The sequence below is a fragment of the Falco naumanni genome, chromosome Z (genome assembly GCF_017639655.2).
Source record: "Falco naumanni isolate bFalNau1 chromosome Z, bFalNau1.pat, whole genome shotgun sequence".
NCBI classification, from domain to species: domain Eukaryota; kingdom Metazoa; phylum Chordata; class Aves; order Falconiformes; family Falconidae; genus Falco; species Falco naumanni.
Genome location: NC_054080.1, coordinates 54048230 through 54069775, shown reverse-complemented (window position 1 = coordinate 54069775; position 21546 = coordinate 54048230).

The following is a 21546-nucleotide window of genomic DNA, read 5'->3' as shown; positions in this document are numbered from 1 at the left end:
TCCTAGGATTTGCATAATTCACTGTAGATGACATGCGAAATCTCAGGGCATTTGTAACAGTTTGCCCCTGCAGAGTGTACTGAGCAGCAGCTGGTTATATGGACTCACATGACCAGAGACTATTTAAAAGGTGCAGCTTGAAAGAATGCTGTAATCTTTTTTCTTTGCATGCTAACTCCCAAGGTGGCAAAATGCAGTGATTATAGTGATTATGGAGGTGTCTTCCTGTAATTATGCTCTCAGTACATTCAACAATATATTACCATCAGTATGATCTGAAACAATAAAGTTTGCTGCCAAGAGATAAATCATTATCTCATTTCATCACACGAATCGTCTTTCATTCTACACACACACATGCAGAGGCCCTTTTCTAAAGAGGTTTATGAAAAACAAGACACACTTGGGATGTGGTGAAGTACTTTCAGGTAGGACATTTTCTGTGCCACATAGTTTTTAAAGACAAAGAGTAGGCTTGCACTTGTTTTCTGGACACAGGAAGGTGCTAGATCTATGACATTTTTTTTTTTTTTTTAATATGATTTCACTAAGAAGCAATCAGAAAAAAATGGGTATTTTAGTTACAGCAAGACTAAACTTTCAACTTAAATGGTTTTTGTTCAACAAGAATTGTTATTTTACTTGATAATTCCTCACACGACAGACGGGAAGAATAGCAAGCATGCTCTTGTATGTTTGGAATAACATTCATGATGAGGAAAAATAGAAAAGAAGGAAAGGAAAAAATGTTTGTAGATAGGTGTATCAGACCAACACTTTCAAACGTCAGCGGTCATCAACCCCATGTCAGTTACCAGAGTGTGTGAACACCACTGCAGTTGGTCCTTTGTTAAATGCTACCAGGATGCTGTCCATCATAGCCTAACAAATGTTTTGGCCTCTTTATTCTGGTGTTACTAACCAAAAAAAAGACAGACATGCCTCCAGCAGAAGAAGACATGCCTCCTCTTCCTACTCCAATAGGTCTAGTTGATGTGAAGACCATGGATATAACAAATGGTAACAATTGAGATATGTTTATAAATGATAATTTCATTTTAAACAAGAAAGTAAAAGGAAGAATTCTGAGGGAAGTTTCAGAGATTGTTTGCTTTTACTAGGATCATAATGTGTTGAAAGCCACTGAGCAAGTAAGCTTGTGTATGACCCTGCTAAGTACTTTTCAGACCTGTTTCCTAAAACAAAGTTGTCTATCATATAAGTATGGTCTACATTTCTTGTTTCTACCCTGTATTTGGTATGGCTTAGAGCAAACATTTGTCTGTGCTCACAATTACCTAATGATTCAGGTTGGTCTACGTTAATGATCTGTGTTTTTCATTATTTACTGTTCTTCCAACCTACTGAAGCAGCACCTGGAGAAATCTGCTTCCGAAAGTGGAAAAATTCCACTAATGTAGAGACAGGGCTTCCCAGAAGTGGCATGTACTTCCTTTCATGCTATGTTATTTTGAGCTTGTATGGCAGTACAGGCATGGAATGTTACCTAGCATTATCAGCAGTGATCGTAATTGTAGTTCTATGCACAAAACCCCCACAAGGGCTTAAAGTTGTTTCTGGTCCTTTAGAAACTGAAGTACAAGAACAAAGTACCTTTTGTCTTGTGAGTATGAGAATGTACTTCCCCAGTGAGGTTTTGAAGATCTGTGCATTGCAAACAATGTACTTGGTACACCATTTCATGCTAGTATCCCAAACTGAAGAAAACATAAATGGAAATTCAAAGAAGGCATAATGGGGAATTTTTTTTACTCACTTGTTTCCTAAGATACAATATTATTCTTTTGCATATATAGTGAGAATATACCCTTTAAATATATAGCTGAGCATACACTTCTGTACCTCTCTCTGCAATTTTTGTATTAGATATTATATTGATTATACAATAATATCAGATAGGTTGTATAGACACAGGCTCATGCTGGTGCCTATGTACAGCATGATATACTGTAAGCATTCACACTACACAAAATGAGGTGAGTCTTCTAATTAAAGTGATGCACTTGGATAAGTGTTTGCGGGAGCAGAGACAAAAAAATGTAGTTACATTTCCCACTAAAGGCTGAATTAGTCTGCTGAAACTTTTAAAAGGCCCTATGAAAAGCATATTTTTATGAGTGTAGGAATTGAATATATTCCAAAGGTATCCAAAATACTGTCACCAAGTGGAAAGTTGTAAAGCATTTTAAGAAATGCTAGTTGATATTCCCAGAACTCACTGCTAAAACCTTAGCGATTTCCATCTCCTCATTATTTACACAGGATCCACCCCCCTTTCCTATATATAAATGCTTTCTTCTGTGTATGATACAGCATGGTGATTCAACTCTCCTTAAAAAACCCAGTGGAAATCTGAGTGCTTTGAGAAATTCACGGGGTCTGGCTAGTCAGTGTAACTGGGACTACATTCAGTACCTAAAAAATCCATGTTTATTTTAAGGAGAGCAAAAATATTAATTCTTTTTAGAGGAAAACCTTTTAATAGGGAACAAGTTTTGCATTTGCAAATCCTGGTTTTAATCTCCCTTTGCAGCGAATGTTCAGGAATAGTAATAACACTGCAGTATCTTCTCAAGAATCTGGAGCTTTTTCAGTTGTCCTGGTTAAAGGTTTCATTATTTGCTATTGGCAGAGTACACAGGCAGAAAGCATCCATTAGTTTATCATTCTAAGTTAATAAAAGATATCTATTTAAATGTAGGAAACACACTTGCAAAAATAACTTGGCACATTGTTTGCCACTTATTGATTGGAATAAAATAACAACAAATGGCCAAGGCTAAATAACTTTCTTTTCCAGAGGTTAATATCAGATCAAAACATAAATACCATCTTGACACTATCCAGTTCAAAACTGTTTCTGAAAATATATATGAAAATATATAAAAACTATTTGTAATTACCATAGTCAAAAGAAAAATGAATAGTGAAAATTTTGTTTCTGTTTCAAAGATCCAAGCATGATTAACATAGATAAATCCATTTGCAATATAGTCAGTTCATTCAGAAACTCCTAATCGCCAACTGACAAGGTGCTCAAGGGCTCATTGTTTTCATACTTGATAAAATATTTGAAAAAAAATTAGCTGTTAGACTAAACCCTTATGAAAATTTATTTGTGACCACAGAAAGTTATCCTATATATTTTACAATGCATTTAACTGATTTTTAATAACTGCCAAAATAGAAAAACTATTTTAAAAGTGTATTGTTTTCTATTTAAATGCTTCAATGTGACTCACAATTGGATCATATGACATATATGAAATGATGTAATATTGTATGTTAATGTATAATTTTATATACTTTATGATATAATCACCCAATATACAAACTGGAAGGTTAAATTGCCTATTTATGACTTAACAATGATGAAATTCATAAGCAACATTGTCGTTTTGTTGAATTGTGCTGATATACAATTGCAAAAGAAATCATTATAGGACGTCACATAAGGAAACAATAAAGAGTACCTTCAGTACTTAATATCATCAGTCTGTTCTCAAAACCTTTTAGATGTTCTTACCTTATAAGATAGTTTCAAAACTGAGCACAGGCCTCTGCCTAGATTAACCAAACCTCTAAGACACACTTGAACTGGAGTGAGGTGGGATATCTAAATAGCACTAACTCAATTTAACTCTTTGTTACCTCAGAGATCTCTAAAGCAGGCAAGACTTGAAATAAAACATGAAGATTTCCATTGCAGGAAAAATTATGTTTTCAAACAAAACTCTTTGTAAAGCACAGCCTAAAATTTCATTTGTTTTCAGAATCTAGAACAGAAGTTATTTTTGCTGTCATTCTCTAAACTATATCAGAGATGAGATGGTATGGGTGGAGTAAGTATGTTGGAGGCAACCTCACAGCTACATGATTTCTTAAGTGATAGGAAATCCATATTCCAGTGTAACCTGTGATTTAGTCTGCCTTTAGGCTATCTGGGTAAGAGCTAGCAGTAATATTTACAATGATTATTCAAACAAAGTTACTAGTGTAAAATGCTTCAGAAATTAAACAGTTCAGGAGTTTCTACAGAGGCAGTCCTCTTCACAGTTTCATTTTTCCTGCCTACCTGAGGTGATCAGTAGACATGCATTTGCTGGATTTTCTCTTTTACGATGTAATGATATAGTGCAATATGCAATCAGATTCCCATTAATGCTTTTAATGCTGTCACTCATATTGAGAAAAATCTTAGTAATGCAAAAATTGCTGTTTCAGTTAACGTTCTGTTTAAATGTCCAAAGCAGTACTACTACTGACTACTCTAAACAATGGCATCTCATGGCATCTTACATTTTCCTATTACTTGACATAGATCTACTGTAAGTAATTGGTAAGCATGAAAAGAAACAACAATGCAGTTTGTGTAATAATGAATCTAGCTGAATTGTATCAGACGTTCTCATGTTATATGAAAGCTTCCAGAAAGAGAGCTGCTTTTCATTTCTCAGAAATCTGAGGGTACCAAGGAATCGGTCTGCAAGTTCTCCTCTCGCTTGAACCAGAGGTTTTCTTGAGGAGTTTACAACCTAGGTGACTCTTCTTGAGTAACAGATGACCTTGCTTGAGTGGGGAAGGGTGCACTAGGTCACCTCCAGAGGTATGTTTCAACTTCCAACATTCAGTGATAACCAAGTTTCCTGAAGATAGTTCAACAGGGGGTCAAATTTCCTAATTAATCACTACAGACTGCTGCATGCTAGGAGAAAAAAATAACTCTGGTTTTGACCATGTTTTCTTTGTATGTCTTTCTGCCCCTTTTATGGTCAGTTTTTGTGAATACAAGAAGCAAATTTACTTGCATGTCTTACATTTGGAGTCAACACTGGTAATATCATTAAGAAATGCTGAAACAAATGAATTCTTAAACTTCTAAATACTTCTGCAACCCAGTCTGAAGAACTACAACCTCAGAATACTCTGAACTACCAACTTCTATTGTTACCTTTAACAATAGTCTATCTATAGGTAATCAGTTTTCAAATAAGTACAGGAGAGCCAGTTCTTTTAACATGAATTCAGGGGCATTTGCTTACACTACATACTTACGCTTAAGTTATAATTTATTCTGTAAAGAAACCTGCTGCTGCCAGTAGTGGCTTTCTAACAACAGGAGAGTGCTCCTTCAACACCATCCCTTTCTCCAAACACATAAAAATGGTGGGAAGAAGTATTTCATGTCCTAAAGAACTACTTAAAGAACTACGGTCCTCATGTCTTTACCAACACTGCTCAGTTGCTAAATGATCTTCCTGTCTAAAATGGCTTTTCTAGATGTACAGCTCACTTGCCATTTATCATATTTTTTTTTTTACAAACACAATGCAGAAACATATTCAAAGTGTGCTCTGGGTAAATCAGAGGAGCATTTTCTTTGTCAGATACTGCAAAACTGTTCTATTTGCACAAAAACAAAGGTATGGTGTGCCAGGATGAATGTAGTTCTTCAGTGTCTGGATGACTTATATCTGGTAATATCTTCTGCTTACAGAAAGCATTGATGCCTTGTGGTAGCAGAGAGCCACTGAGGGCAGAAGACAACAGCTGACAGAATGAAAGTTGTTCTGACAAAGTCTAAATTCTGCCATTGATTGGTTATTCACTATAGAAATTGGTGCAAGTGACACAAGGTTATTTTTTGCTCACCTCTTCTTGAACAAGGAATTTGATTTTTGTTCAATTCTGTTATTTCCAAAGGTATAATTATTGCAGGGTCATCTCAAAATTATATGCCTCAATAGGGAACTAGATTTTGTCCTTAATTATAAACAAGGGAGACAATTTGGTTGCTTGTAATTGTCAAACTATAACTTTATGATAGAAAAATTCCATGTGGACGTCTGTGTAAAGTTCAATTGGGGGCAGGAAGCTGGAAAAATTCAGACTTTTTCTGGGTAATCAGGGAAAACAGGGATGAAGGGAAGGACTGGAGTATAGGAAAAAGACATATTCCTGAGTCACAGGTCTTAGGTAAAAGGAAGGAAAAAACCATCCATAACATAAGCATACTATCCTTCACAGACATGAACGGAAGCCAGAATTATTTAGTCTTTCTATTCTTCTGCCAAAAAGTCTCTGAGAAATACAGGAATGAATGTATGCGTACATCTATTGTTGGTCATTCTGGAGGATGCAACTTACTGTTGTCATTTGTTCAAGGAGTGGAGGTCTTTGTAATGGACCTATCAAAAACTCCAGTCATCCTGAGGAAGCACTTGACCACTATGATTTTCAGTCTCAAATTTGATTATAGGAGATGCTTGTTTGTTTGGATTAACCCATTAATGACTCTTCCTTTGTAATTTTTGCCATCAAGACTGGACCACTGTCATCATAGGTGTTGTTTAGTGAAATTCCTTCATATTCATGTACAGTTGTCAATATCAAAATTTTTCTGGCAACCAGCAGCAACTGCTATTCAGGTCATTGGTATCAAGAATTATCTTTCAAGCTGGAATAAACAGTAGTAACAAGCAAAGACCAGAACAATCAGTATGAGGATAACCAGATTTCTGTGTGACACCAGAAGACTGGCAAAACATAATCAGAAAAATAGAGGGAGTTTGATGTGGAAACCCAAGGTCAGAATCTAGTTTCTTGGACAGTTTTATAGCCTATGGACAGGAAATATTTTGCAACTTTTCTGTTGTTGGGTTTGTAATAGTTATGTGGTGTACCAATAGATGACTTCCAGTTCATAATTTTGACAGTTAAAAGGTATTCCTACAAGGTAAAATGAAGTGTGGTTCTTGCATGTTAGCTTATCCTACAGTATAACAGCAATGAAATCACAACTGCATGGTCTGAACCCTTGATAGCACAAGGTTCTGCACGTTGAAAACAGCTCTGAAGCAAATGGAGGTAACTAGATAGGCACGGTTAACACGGAGTAATAGAAAGTCTGCATTTAAAAAGCTCATTGAGAAAACAGAACAGAGAAAATGAGGCATCAATAAAATTTATGACCACATCAATATTAAAAATAAGCAAATTTTACAATGGCTTAAATGTAGAGTGGGATTAATGAAATGGTAATGCAAATGCATGGAAAGAATGTGCAAAGGCAAATCATAAGGGGAAATTAAAGGTCAGCTTATTCATGTTGGGAAAACCTGTTCATCTGCATCCACCCATTTGCCAAAGTTGGGGTTGTTTAAGATACACAGGAAAAGTTTTTTTTCCCAGTTTTTCTCTTACACAACTATTTAGAAATATGTGACAATTTTTTAAAGGCAAGCTTGTATCAGAGTGCAGAGTGCATAAAATTTTTGTTTACTCTTTAGTCATCACTTCCTGCCATACATATTTAGAGCTATATTGCTTACATTTTTGTTCAATAAAGTGATTTTTATATCACATTAGCTTTTTAATTTACTGGGTTTAAATGTTCTAAATAGCAATTATGAATGGTCATAAAATGAGGTGATATAAGGTACTTCTTCAGTGTTTTCTTAGGTGTAAGTCTTTCTTTGCTTTCTGCCCTTTAAAGTCATAGCAAGACTCTACGCTTACCCAGAGTTTGTGTTTCTCTATAAATACAGCCACCATCAAAAGAAGCACTAAGAATTTAAGGTCTAAAAACCAGCATGGTCCACCACCTGTTTTCCAAGAATTGGAACAGCTTTGCATTTAGAAAGCTTTTTTTTTCCTGTGATTTTTGTACAGTAAAACAAACAAAAAGTTCCTGATACTTTTTTCAGGTCTTCCATATCCAGACAGGTCACCATGTTTGATAAAATTTTGGCCGTAAAAGCAACCTATGACTCTGACTCTTCCTTCCAGTTTTCAATGGTGTGTTGTTAGGTTTAATCTGCTTCAAAACTTGCCATGTCATAAAAAAACACTTTTTTTATTTATAATTCATAGTAAACTCTTTGTTTCAGGCTAGTGGAGCTTTCCTTATTTTGCAGGACTTTGCAGGGAAAAAAATATTTCCAGTTAATAAGGCCTGTCATTTTTCTAATTGAAATAAAAGTTAAAACACTTTCTGTTTTGGTAAGAAGAATTCATCTACTAGAGATTTCTTTATTACATTACTGACTACTAGTTCTATATACTGATACATGTACTGCAATATATCTTTCCTGTATTCATGCAATGTTATTATAATAAAAGCTTCAGGTTCAAGAATAGTAAAAAAGTTTCAGAACTTTAGGAGCATTATGAAAACAGTTTTTTAAAATTTTATCTTCTTTTTATTAAATACATCTTCAAATTTCTAGAGCCTAGAGTTAAGTAATGCATTTTAAGGAAACTTTTATATGTGTAGTGACAAAATAATCTTAACTAAATGCGCTTTAAAAATGTGCTCACTTTTTAAGAAAAGAATTCATCTGGGAAGACTGCCTTATGTGTTTCCTGTGCATAGTAGGACTTAATGCCTTAAAGAATGGCAAGGATGTGACACGCTGGATCCCTCTTCAATACACTAGCTGGCAATACACTCAAGAAAAAGCAAAACAAACAGAAAAACAAACAAAAAAGCAAACAAAATCCTCCCACATCAAACTATTACAAGAGAAAGACTGTGTTAACAAGATACCCTTCTAAAAGTGTCCTGTGATTTCTAGCTTCTACCTGAGAAAAAATTGGATGTACTGTTAACAGAAACTGTGCCTATATATCTGCAAGGACTTTACATTTCAGATACAATGCTATTTCCACCTGTGCAAATATCAATAAAATTAATTTCAGAACTGAAAATTTATGTCCAATTTGTAATCTCTATTCTGTAGATTCATGGCATATGCCCAAGGCATTATGAGCAAAAATTAATCCTGAAAATAAGAGAAAAAGTAGTGAGGTAGAGTACTGTGAGTTTCTAAAAATAAAGCAAAATTGGACTTCCTAAGTCAAACCGTATTGCCATTTGTCAGATCTATTCAAGTATCACTTGACTCTGTTCATTTTTCCGAAATGGAACAGTTTTTCTTAGTGGGAGGACATTTCTTCCTTGACATGAAGCCTTGATGAGCTCAGGCTAACAATCTTTTGTTATTCTTCCATATTGTCATTTGATGGTGTCTTTGTTAAAGGACAGATGATCTCTGACACTCTACTTTTCAACCATCTGCTTACTGCTACACTGTCATGTGCTAGAGAGGCAATTCCAGTAGTGATCAAGGGAAAATTACGTGTTAGGATAATCCTAACCACTTCCATATATCTGTGTTTATGCATGTGTGTATTTTGGGTTTTTTATGTATTTTTATATGTTTTCATGTGGCATATACATATGTGTGTATGTGATGTATGGTTTCTTCAGAATACCATGATGAATCATGACATTTACAAGATGACATTATTTTTTTTTTTACATCTCTGAACAGCTCTGGAAAAAGGCATATTGACATGCATTTCAGTTGACAACTACATAGTCAACTGATGAGTTACATGCAGATGTGATTTGAAATACTTTCAAACTGCAAATATGTTTGTAATGAAACTGCTTGTATTAATGAGAAGTGCAAGGCAAGATCTATGTTTTTGAATATTTTTAAGTCCCTCTGAATTTTAGGGTGTCTATAACCAGTGATTATCACTGCTTCCTACAGATACTTGTAAAAATAATTCCATGAGGGGAATGGAAGGCACAGGAGTATAGTTTGATGGGTACACTTAATAATTAAAAGATTAAACAAAATGAAATAAAAGTCCTTTTTAAGTTGCAGAGCAAGTGAAGTAATTTCTATAGCATTTGTAATGCTATGGCATATATAACATAAATGTGTAAGACATTCAAGCATTTGAGAAATCTGTTCTATAAAAACAAAATAAAAACTAAAATCTTAGTTGTAACCATGAAGCAGCTGTCTAGAAGGACAATATTAAAAATTTAAACACTACATTTTACTAACTTTTTTCTTTTGGAGCAGGGTGTTTCACAAATCAAGTTTCTGAATGTAAGAATTGTCACACACACACACTCACACACACCCAAACAACAATATGTCTTTTGGTTTGGTATTAATAAGGATCAATAAGTGTACACATGGTAGAGCCAAAATGTATCAAAATAACCTATTCATCTCTTGCTACTTGTATTACGTTCAAATTATTCTTGGGATACAGTCACAATTGTTTGAATTTCAGTCTTGTATTTGTTGATGAACAAGAAGGCTCATGCTAACTTTATAATCCATGTCAGGTAAACAAGTCTCTGTGGAAAAGAACATTTAAAGAAAACGAAGACCTTGTGAAGATAAGAGACAGTCTGGACTTGAATCCTTATTTCACTATATAAATTTGCATATTGTCAAAACCTAGCACATCAGTGAATATTTTGGGGATACAGAGCTAATAATAAAGGAAAAAGGAATTCCAGAATAAAGGAAGCAATTAAGTGAAAGTGCCCAGGTGTTGCAGAGAAAAAAGTGGTTTGAAAACAAAGTACTGACCAGTGCCCTTTTTAATTGCTTAAAGACACATCTAAACCATATTAAAATAATTTGGTTAGTTTCTAAATATATTCAGTTATTTAGTAGCACGTCTTGACAAGTAATTTCCACAATTTGCAAGATACAATACACCAAAGCACTCCTAAGGTAGTCCTGTTAATTCTGTGTATTGCTTTCATGTGATATCTGGTTAATATTTGCTGCCCCCTGTAGTTTATTCTGACACAATTTCCATAAAATCATCTGAGGTGACTAAAATTTAGACTCAAAATATAAACCAAGCATCCTGATCTTTTCTCCTGATTATCCTTTGATTATTTCTTGTTTCCATTATCCTGTCTGAACTGTTCTTTTGTTGAGAATCGGGATGATTCTCAATTAAGGTTTTTGTTCAAATGTTATTTGATAGATTAAGATGAAAAGGTATTTTAAAGTACATGGATCATATTTAAACATGACTATTATAAAATAAATATAATTTCCTTAAGAGGCAAACAAGGCAAATATTTAAAAAACTGGGTTGTAAATAGCTACAGCATATAAACATAAACATACATCTTATGGTTCCTTGAAGTCTGTGTTTGGGGAAAGTGATGGAGAGTGGTAGTTTGGAAGTTCAGCAGGCATCTAAGATGCTTGCTGAGTTTAAAATGGCCCCACCACTGACTAATGAGATATCACACTGTGCTCCAGAATTTGATAACTGTACTGCATAGTTATCAACATCTTCCTAGTGTTGAAGGAGGAGGGATTAATTCAGAATAGCAATAGGTTAACAGGAGAAGAGAGGATTGCTGTGAGATATAGCTCAGGGTTCTTTTAAACCAGTAATACAAGAACCAGCTCATGATGATCAGCTTCCTGAAGATGTTGTGACTTCCTAGAGGTGTTATGAGGCAACTAAACAAAGGACACATATACTTACTTTTAGAAGAAGAAAACTGAATTCTAGAAATTTAGAACCTGAATAGGTTTTCAGAACATGCTGACTGCAGACGATCAGGTCTTATAAAACAAGCATTTGTGAGTAACAGCCATCAAGAAGGATATCAGAGTTCAAAAAATGCGTTCAGTGAGTTCAAACTCCACACCTCCCAACCAGTCAACATGAATTTATCTCCTTTACAAATGACAACTAATGGAGTTAAAAGACAAAGTGCGAGCAGGTATGAAAAAAAGGCCAGAGGTGTCAGCCTCTGCCACAGATCAGGACACAAAGCAAATCTAATCATAGTTCAGGAAAATCCTGGTACAGACAGAATTACCTTGAAGCTGCACTTGACCTTCAGCAAAGATGGTCATGCCATGCTCAAGGCAAAATCAACAGATGAGGAATGACCTAGGCGATTGAAAATTGGTCTGTGCTCACAGAGTTCATCAATCCCAAATGCTAAGCCTGAACAGCTCTGAGGCAGAGAAATGCATGGGAAGTTTTTGGTTTAACAGATGAAGACACAAACTTAAATGTCAGCATTCAGTTTACACAGGTGTACTGTTGTTAGCATATATACCTAAGGTAGAAATTTATCTTCAAAAACAAATAAGCAAACAAAGCAGAAGGAAGGAAGAGAGGGTGGAAAGCAAAAAGAGGAGACAAGTACCATTAAATGTGTGAATTTCAAGTAGAGTTTCAAGAACTTAAAGGTTAGTACAAATAGTGAAACAAGCTCCCTTCACTTCCTCTGCATGCTTGCCTGAAACTGTTATTGCCAATTTATGCTTTAAGAGGTCCATGATACATATTAAAAAAAATGGTTGTAAAAACAAATTTTAGATACACACTGGAAAATACTTATAAAGTTAAAGATACACTCCTTTAAAATAGCAGAACTGTTACCAAGTTCTATTGCTGATGCATATCCACTTTATCAATCCTAAACCTGAATTTCAGAAAAAGGTCATTTTGAAGATTTGTTCTCAACTACTGTGCAACAGAGGATACAGATTTTTTCCCCCTAGTTTTGCCTTATGCCAGTGCACTGACTTAGCAAAAACATGTCTTTTGCAAAAGCATCTAATCTTTATTTAAAAGACTGCTGTATGGGGAATCCACAATATTCTTAGAGAAGTCATTTTAGTGTCTCAGTAGCCTTGCTCCTTAAAATGAGACTTATTTCTCATCTCAAATTGTCTTTTTGGTGGCTTTGAGACATCAGATTTTGATACCTGTTACTAATAAAAATCTTCACTTGCATACTTAAGAACTACAGATAAATAAGTTTTTCATTCCCTTTGTTTAAACTGCATAGATTGAGCTCTTCAATACTTGACAGTAAAACAAGTTTCCCCAGTTATTGTGATTTTTCTATGGAATTCTAAGGATTATGTTAAAATGCTGTGCCTATTTACATTGCACATGTGCTATCTATTTCCTAATATGGTTTCTTTCTAGCATTCTGCAACATTCCTGTACCATAACCCATGCTTTCCTCAAAGTCCTGTGTTGTGTTACAGAAGTCTCAGTGAATTCTAAACTCAATTTGAATGTTAGAAACTATTATCATTTGTTAAAGTAGCTTTCTTATTATAACATGATGTCATTCATTTAGGGCTGTTATCAGAATGCTTTCATGGAAAAAAATGCTAAGTGCTCCACTGGAATGCTGGGATTCTTTGGTTTAGTAGTGAAAATTTATTTTCATGCACCTTTTATTTGGAAGCTGTTAAGGTGCTTAAGACTGACTGTAAGAAACTGTCTATCTGCAGAATTTGATAAGAATGGACTTTAATTGGTTTAGATGGGAGAAGAGAGGAATTTCAAGTTGTTGTTTTTTTTTTTTTAAAATATATAAGGTTTCCAATAAGTTGTTTAAAATGAAAAAAAAAAACCAAAAAACAAAAAAAACCCAGGCTTTTGGAAGTTCTCTGAGAGTAGTTCAGGACCTGAGGGACTAATAGGCAAAAGGCAGAGGAGGCAGACCAATTATTGTCATGATAATATACACCACATTCCTGATGGTGACATATGTTGCACAGTTGTACCATTCTTTAGAATGACTGGAACAATGCTTTGGGAACCCACAAAAATTAGGCACGTCATCATCATATTTGATCATTCACAGAGCAAATATTTTTAGCTGTACATTTTACTGTTTTGTAGTAAAATCCTACAACTAAGTTAATGAGCTAACTGTACCTTAAATTAAATAAGAATAAACAGAAAATTAAATGTGTGAATGCATGTATATTGGCAATTTTTTCCTTTCTGGTAGTCTATCTTCATTATTTCTTTACAGAGTCTTGGGAAACTAAATTTATATTTCTCTTACCTGTAATGCAAAAAGCAGCCATCTGGTCACTTACGCACCAGCTAAAAGATTTTTTTGTGAAAGGAGCTGGTCATCTTTCATGCTTAAGGTGCTTCTCAGATAAACCGCATCAAAGTACTTCTCTGCTGTGACACGTAATTTACTTGTCATGAATAACTTCCACATTGTGAAGGAGATTTTATTAGTATTACTAAATTCAAGCTTATAAATTTATAAGAATATATTTGTATTTAGTAATGCTTAGGTGTTAAGAGGGATAGGTGAACAAATGAAACTGAAGAAGACCAGAATCAGGTGGAAAGAAATATTTATAACATCTTTAAAAATTACCTGAAAACATGTTTGAATTAATTTTCACTGAAAAGAAAATAAATATATTTTTAAAACTTTATGTTTATTTTTTCTAATGGAATGAAAGCCTGAGACTTCAAGAATGAAGCTTCCTTTCAAAATAACAATACTACCAAAGTGTGATATGATTTACTTCCTCAGTGAACTATAGTTTCCACAGTAATTGACAAAAGGAGGAGGTGTAATATGACAGCATTAGATATTTTTCAGGATTTTTTATTTTTTTTAATATTTAGGTTTGTAACATTAATCTTCAAAGGGAGAGAATATTACAATGCAAGAAAAAAGTCAATAAATAAGTCACTCAAGAACATTCCTGTCACAGAAATACTGGGAAACAAATGGCAGTTAGCTACTGGGGGCTTATTTATAAATTGCAGTGGCTGTGTATTTTTACAAAGGGAAGACCGTCACTAACTTGAGGTTTTATTTTTTTGCGTGGTATGTTTTGGTCCCTGACTGTGTTTTTAAGTAGTAGAAAAAGACAAATATAGAGAATAAAAATTTTACTTATCATAATAGAATCTTTCAATGGATGCATCTTCAGAAAATGTCATAATTGATGAATAATTTATATTTTAAAAAATCTTAGCCTTAAAAAGTGACAGTGTAGTGACCATTTTGTGAGATGCAGTGCTAACAATACTGAGCAAATATCTAGGTTTCTTTGACAGTATTGGCCACTTTTTCTTCAAGATTCTTCTAGATCGTAGATCAGCAGTTCTGATAAAAGTTTTCCGATACAGTTTTGGAAATAAGAATGACACTGGGCAGTCCTGATTTTCAGTATACGGCTGATGAGAAAACGTAAAAAAATACACTTAAAGAACTTGACCTTTCCCTCCTTCTCTCTTAACTCTTACATGCATCATAGTAATAAAACTACAATTGTTATAAAATATAATAGCTACAACAACAATAGCAGTAATATACTATAATTACTTTTAGATTTAAAATTCCATTGATGGACATATTTAAAAAATAGCGGGTTTCATTGTGTGTATCATTATTTACAATGTTATTTAGCATTCAGATACAATTAAACACACTAAGTCCATGGAAGAATAGCTTTGTAACTTCCAGTTCATCTTTTCAGAATTGAAAAAAAAAAATAAAAAATGGACACAGCATGGCTTCAGGTAATTGCTAAATTGCTAAACAGGTAAAAATTGCTTACATTTGGCAAATTTTATACAGTGGGGATGATATGGGAAAGTGAAAATTGCAGAGGAGTGGGTGTGTCTGGGCACAGAAAATAGAAGATGTTGGAGCTGTGTATTCGTATTACAAGGAGGGTGTCACTAAAATATGTTCATAGATGTTCTGGCAAAAAAGAGCCCATCTATAAATACTTGTCAATTCACACTGGGGTTTTGTTCTTCCTTCTCTCTGTGTTTCTAATATAACAAAATTTTAACTTAGATGCTTGAAAGGACTAGGGAGACATCCAAGGAAGTAAGTAAACCCTCCTGCGGGTCAAAACCAAAGGTGATAATTTAGAAGTTATGGATATTTAAGAAATCTACATTTCCTAATGGCTGCATGCTGTGGTACGTAGCATAAGTGTCTTCAAGCCCTGTCTACCAGGGAACACTCAGAAGAAGCAAGTGAAGTTGTGAGGATAAATATGGATAATTAAAGTGTGTTAGGTCCTCTATAATACTCTCATTCAGAAGTAAAGCAATTTTAGAGGGCTATAGCTTAACTGTTGTTGAAGGACGACTGTGAACATCAAAATAAAGTTTGAATTTGCTTTAATTAAGCATCTTAGCCTTCGCACTTTTAGTAGACTTGTCTTTGCTTTTCTTAGTGTTCCTGGTAAAAAAGTGCTTCAACTACCAGCTCTATAATTTTTTGTAAAATACAGAGTATTTATAATTTCTTGAAAGATCTACATCACATAATGAAATCATTTATAAAACATCTACACTTCTGTTTAGAAAACCTTTCTGGTTGAAGAAATATACAAATGTGAACTGAAGGCGCATCAAGAGCCCATTAAAGAAATCCATAATCTGTTCCTTTAATTAATTAAATTATTTGTTTAAAACAATGTAATTGTTTTGGAGGGCTTTCTTCATCTTTGATGTTAACTTTGGATATCTTTTTCTTCATCCTTTGCATTACAGGAACACTTGTGCAGCTAAATCTGGGACTTCTAGGAGCTTTATACCCAGCATATACACTTTAGGTTTTTCTCTGCAATAGTACAGTTGAGGTGTACCCTTTAGTGTCCACTATTGCATACATTAGATTTTGTGGCACATAGTAATACTGTCTAATACCACATCTTTAAATTCTGGAGCCCTAGTGTCAAAGGATTTTTTTACAAAATATTTTTAACTATTCCATAATTAGGAGAGAGAAAGAAAAAACAAAAAACAAACAAAAAAACCACAACCCTTTACCTAGTACATGCTTGTATTTCTAACACAGAATCATAGACTACTTTAGGATGGAAAAGACCCTTAAGATCATCAAGTCATTAACCTAACACTACCGAGACCACTACTAAGCCATGTCCCTAAGTGCCACATCTACACTTCTTTTAAATACCTCCAGGGACAGGATTCAACCACTTCCCTGGGCAGCCTGTTCCAATGCTTGATAACCCTTTCTGTAAGGAAATCTTTCCTAACATTCAATCTAAACCTCCCCTCGTGCAACTTAAGGCCATTTCCTGGCATCCTGTCACTTTTTACCTGACAACAGAGATTAATACCCACCTTGCTACACCGTCATTTCAAGTCGTTGTAGATGGAGATGAGGTCTCTCCTCAGCCTCCTTTTCTCCAGACTAAACAACCCCAGTTACCTCAGCTGTTGCTCACAGGACTTGTGCTCCAGACCCTTCACCAGCTTTGTTGCCATTCTCTAGACATACTGCAGCACCTCAATGTCTATTTTGCAGTGAGGGGCCCTGATCTCTGAACTGAACACAGTGTTCGAGGTGCGGCCTCACCAGTGCCCAGTGCAGGGGGACAGTCCCTTCCCTTGCCCTGCTGGCCACACTGCTTCTGACACCAGCCAGGGTGCTGCTGGCCTCCTTGGCCACCTGGGCACCCTGCTGGCTCATGCCCAGCCGGCTGCCGACCAGCACCCCCAGGCCCTTTCCCACCAGGCCCTTTCCAGCCGCTCTGCCCCAGCCTGTAGCGCTGTGTGGGGCTGCTGTGACCCAGCTGCAGGACCCAGATTTTAGCATTGTTGGATTTCATACAGCTGGCCTTGGTCCACCAGCCCAGCCTGTCCAGATCTTTCTGTAGAGGCTTTCTGCCCTCAAGCTGATCAACCAACTTGCTGTCATCTGCAAACTTACTGAGGTTGGAAAATTTAATAATTCCCTTCCCCTCTCTTGTAAGCATAACTTCTTCAAGGCATGTAGATACCCTTCATAGATGTTTTGAAATTTCTGATATGTTTTTCATGTACTGCTGGTTTCTTGTTATTCTTAAAAGAAGAATATTGCTGTTCATTATTTTAAGAGAAAACTGGTGTTAGCTGAATAGATTTCACCTTTAGTATAAACAGGTAAAATATTAGATGTTGATGTAACATGAACCACCTCAGAATGACAATTGCTTCATGATAAAATGGAGGGAAACCAGGAAACTGAAAAACTCATTTACATGTTTTTCTTTGTTTCTTAAAATTTGGTATAGCTGTGATCAGTCTGACCAAATTTAACGCCACAGCCACTGCACAGTACTAACTATAGATTTTCCACTGTGCTGTGGGCAGGGTTTCTCATTTCATACATCATTTGCAACTTGCTGCAGCGATTCTGCAAGTCATTGCCTATCTCACTAACAGAAAGTTAGGAAGAAGTAGCATCTCATCTTTCCCTACTCTTGTTTTGAACAACTATTGCACCAGACATCACAGCCAGTTTCCTGTTGCTCTCTGCTTACAGTAAAACACCAGCTATAATTATACCAGCTAAAATTATACCAGCAATCCTTTACATTCTATTCTTAAGTATCAATATTAAGCAGGTTAAATCCTTCAGCAAAGCTCTGTCTGTCAGGCGCTACTCCTTATTTTATCTATCTAAAGATATCCAACAGAGTGCAAAACCTACATCCTGAAAGGGAGCTCTGGAATGTAGCCAAATATGTCAGATTTTTTTTGTGTGTTTCTGAGATGCCATTCAACAAGAATCAGTGTGAGTTATTCTGACTTTCCCCACTCTTCACCAGCAGTATAATAGCTTAATGATAGCGTGAAACTCAGGGCACAGACCTGAGACAGGCAATCGCAGCAATACCTCATTTTCACCCTGGTCTCCATCCACCGAACAAACATTTCAAGCACTAAAACTAAATCTGAGTTAAGACAAGTAAACCAGTGCTACTAGACAACACCAAGAATTACAGGACCTCACCTTTGTGTAGAACAGAATAGAACAGGCTTTGATATTTTTAATTTCACTGGGCTAAATCCATATAATCATCTTTAGATACAGCTGACAGTGTAAAGGAAGTTTAGGTAAGGACTGAGCAGGTAAATGTAAACAAAAATTTACAGAATCACAAAATCACAAAATAGTCAGAGTTGGAAGGGACCTCTGAAGATCATCTAGTCCAACCTCCTGCTAAAGCAAGTTCACCTTGAGCAGGTTGCACAGAGTCACATCCAGGCACATTTTGAATGCCTTTACAGGAGGAGACTCCACAGCCTCTCTGGGCAGCCTGTGCCAGTGCTGTCAGCCTCAAAGTAATAAGGTTCTTCCTCATGTTCAGATGGAACTTCTTGCGTTGCAGTTTGTGCCTGTTGCCCTTTGTCCTGTCTCTTGGCATCACTGAAAAGAATCTGGCCCCATCCTCTTGACACTTGCCCATAAATTTGTAGACATTGGTAAGGTCCCCTGTCAGTCTTCTCTGAGCTAAACAGGCCCAGGTCTCTCAGCCTTTCCTCATAAAGGAGATGCTCCAGTCCCCTGATCATCTTTGTAGCCCCCCAGTGGACCCTCTCCAGCAGTTCTGTGTCTCTCTTGAACTGGGAAGCCCAGAATGGTACACCCCACTCCAGATGCAACCTCACCATGGCTGAGGATGCCACTGGCCTTCTTGGCCACCAGGCCCCACTGCTGGCTCATGGGCAACTTGCTGTCCACCAGCACTCCCAGGCCCTTCCCCGCAGCGCTGCCTTCCAGCAGGTCAGCCCCAGCCTGTACTGGTGTGTGGGGTCATTCCTCCCCAGGTGCAGGACCATACACTTGTCTTTGTTACATTTACTTTAGATGCCTAGAATCAAGTATGTAAGGTTAGTGGTTTAAGATAGAGGTCTTTCCTGGAAAGTGGCCCCTGCCACCACATGAATTTCTTTATTTTTATTTTTATTTGTTTTTTGTCTTTTATGATTTAGGATCACTCATTATTAAGCCTAAGACTGGCCATGTCTGTTGCACAATTAAATGAAAAACTCAATCTTATGCTAGTTTCTCCTTCTTTAACAGCAATGTTTAAAATGCAAGGCTCTAAAACATACTTTTGACTGAGTTCCCCTTTGCGTTGTCAGATATATACTGGGCCAAACCCAAAAATGCTCTTTGCAACACCTCAGTTACTGTTCTCTCAGTTTCAGTAATCAAGTTAAAAAGCATCATTAACACTAAGGATTTGGATACATCTACTATACTTTTGATAGCTAGTTTCAAAGACAATGTAGCAAAATGTGGATATCTTGTTTTAATTTGTCTTTTTTCTTTCTTTCTTTGGTAGATGTGCTCAAAAAATTAATGCTTTGTTTTCCTTTGAAACATATTTGGCATTCAGCTGTTTTTCTTTCTCTGAAGCTAACGATTTTTTAGAGACATGGGAAGATGCAACCACCTCCCCATTGTGTTCTGGTTTCCTCGAGTCATTAGGCTGCAAAGCAAATGCCTACTTTGTTCGCAGCTTCTGCAGAAAATTGGGACCATGTAAGTCTCACACTTTTCTTTGCACTGTTAGCATCACTGATTTTGCTTTACTGTTTCTATTTGCCACAATGTAACTTCTTATTGCTCAGGAGATAAAGGAAGTGATGGGTCATTTTAAGCCGCCTCCTCACTCCATTATTACAGTGCAGCAGCATATACTAAGCCCCTTAAAGGAAAAACTCTTCTCCATTTCTTTTCCTGTGTCAGGGAGCAAAGAGCAGCACATATCAAAGATAGTGGAGCATGGTAAGAGCACATGCACAATAGGACCATAATTAAGCACTCTCAAAAGCATAGTTACTACCAGTATTAGTCAGAAAAATAGCTAAGGGGAGATAAATAAAGTAAAATCTCTCTAACTTATGTGAAATAACAGAAATAACCCTGAATGACCAGTCTCCATAACCCTGTAGGCCGCATTCTGTTAAATGATTATCGCTTACATAACCATTAACTAAGGTTTCACTGACCTTGATGGCAATGCAGTAATCACATCTTTGAATGTCACTGAAGACTTTTTACAGTGTAATGTGACAGGCAGACAGAAAATGCAGAAATCTTTCTACTCACTATTCATAGATATATATGGATTGTATAAGCCTATTACAAAAGAAATCCATCTCATGTCGAACTTTTTTATGAAGTTTTCTGGCAATATTGCAGATTCTTACAGTACGCTGTTATTACATTTAAGTGTATGAGTATCTTTCATGCATTTCCCACTCAGCTAAGTTTCTCTGATCTTTGCTGCTGCATTGAGAAAGCTTGAGCCGTGGTGACTGCTTAGGAGCATTCATATTTGGCATCAGTATATCTAAAACATATTTCATAAGTTCACTGACATTACAGAGCTGTTGTTAGATCTATATAGTCAATGGGTGATTGCAAAAATGGGTGACTGGAAAAATGGGTGATAGCAAAAGGAGCATGGCATCAAACCCTGAGGGAGTAAATTTCCAAGATCAGGAAGTACAGTTCATTCATAATTGACTTTGCTACTCAGATTCGTAAGTAGTCTCACATAATATGAGGCACTGTGCATGAACCAATGTGCTCTGTACTTTGCTTGCTTATGGCCAGCTGTTTGCAATGTTTTTCTTTGTACTTCCAATAAACAGATGAGCAGGTACAAACAGTCACATCCGAGGAGATGATGGACACTAAGAAGTATGAGGTCCTATACTATCTTGAGGTTAGTAAGTAGGCTGCACATTATGCAGTGATGGTACCAAAAAAATGAGCAGTACTTACTCTTTTAAAAGAGTTGACGGTGCCCAGGTGCATACCTCATATTTGGAGGAAAGATCTCAAAGAGTGTATAGAAGTTTTGAGTTCCAGAGCATCATCAGCCTGAGACTACTAAAAGTCCTGGGCTGCATCAAGTGTGACCAGCAGGTTGAAAGAGGTGAATCTTCCCCTCTATTCCACTCTGGTGAGACCCCACCTGGAATATTGCATTCAACTCTAGGGCCCCCAGTGTAAGAAGGACATGGAACTGTTGGAGCGAGTTCAGAGGAAGGTCATGAATAAGATCAAAGGGCCAGAGATTCTCTCCTATGAAGAAAAGCTGAGAGAGGTGGGGT